The following is a 1,327-nucleotide window of genomic DNA, read 5'->3' as shown; positions in this document are numbered from 1 at the left end:
ATCGATGTATGGGCAGTAAACGTGGACGTTCGTGTCGTGAACGCAGACGCCATTCATGCAAGTGCTGACTCTCCCCGCGAGTACCCAGCTAAGGGAAGGCCTACTCTTGCTCAGCTCGATGAGAATGGTGATTTCCAATATTACGTGGAACGCCTTGTGGCGCGGCGTGGACGCCAGGGTCGTACCCAGTACATTATGAAGTGGAAGGGCTACCCGCAATCACAGAACTCATGGACATGTGAGGCTGTAGTCCGGCAAGATTGCCCTGACGTCGTGGATGGTTACGACCGGGCACAACTTGTGCCGAAGCGCCACCCTATTGTGCGACATCGACGCCAGGCGGCGGGTGCCTTCCACTAGAGTGGGGAGCGAGCCGGTCAGTAGCTGAGCTTAGGCGCTGACCAGTGGCTGCAGCAGCCAGTTCGTACGTATGATCGGTGCTTGCAGCGGGGGCAGGAGGTGAAGAGACATCGTGGTGATGGGAACATGATCCCGAAGAAGGTGATTGGTGTTGTGCTGAACAAGGTTCGGGAACAAGCGTCCCAATTGACGCATAGTGGTTTCGTAACAACTTGCTCGATGAGCATGATTCAAGTGTGGATGCGCTGTAAGAGCGAAAGTGGTCTGACCCGGATGGGGATTGAACCACTGGCATTTAGCTTTCTAGACAGGAGCTCTACCATTGAGCTATAAGGGCGGTGCTCGTAAGTTTCTCCGTGTAAGGTCTACTTATTGTATGAGAGGGCTGTGCCCGAGTGGAATCGAACCACCGACCTGTGGTCAGTGATTCTTTAAGTCGAACGTCCTTCTCTGACACTAAGGCTACGGCATCCCCGCTGCAATAATTCACTTAATCAATTCTAACGACTTTCGTTGACTACAACTTCCAATCTTTCATATTTACTTGGCACAAATGTTATCCAATTCCAGAGCTTGCTCGGGCAAGCACGACTTTGTGTAGCTGCGGGTTGAATACTCTATCGATAACTGTGGGAATCTGACAAAAGTGGAGCGATTCCCACATCTCAGATTGCAAGTCAGAAAAGGCATGCACTGTCCGTACGTCTAGGAATCTTAACCGGACTGACCCTCGCCCAGACTCAGAATCTACCATCTCCCCTCCGTCCGGCATGAGCTAATTTACTGTTGGTATATGAAAAGCTAAGGTCGTGTTGGAGTTGAAAAAGTGATCTTGGTTAAAAATAGATATTTCATTTAACCCCTCTACTACGGCGGACGTTCCGGATTATCCTAAATTACTAATATATGAATTAACATATGCACGGAGAATCAGTACTATATATCCTGTTTGAAGCCCTTTCGCGTG

The 1,327-nt window shown here is 49.9% G+C and overlaps 1 pseudogene across 1 annotated transcript; it reads right to left on the bottom strand.

The window, feature by feature from the left end:
- Positions 1-625: 625 nt before the first annotated feature.
- Positions 626-697, bottom strand: PITG_25912 (annotated as a pseudogene). Its single transcript has one exon. The product of its transcript is annotated as a tRNA-OTHER (tRNA).
- Positions 698-1,327: the final 630 nt, after the last annotated feature.

Source organism: Phytophthora infestans, genomic scaffold, assembly GCF_000142945.1.
Source record: "Phytophthora infestans T30-4 supercont1.5 genomic scaffold, whole genome shotgun sequence".
Lineage (NCBI taxonomy): Eukaryota > Oomycota > Peronosporomycetes > Peronosporales > Peronosporaceae > Phytophthora > Phytophthora infestans.
The sequence above is the reverse complement of the archived record's forward strand: the minus strand, read 5'-3'. Positions and strand labels throughout refer to the sequence as shown.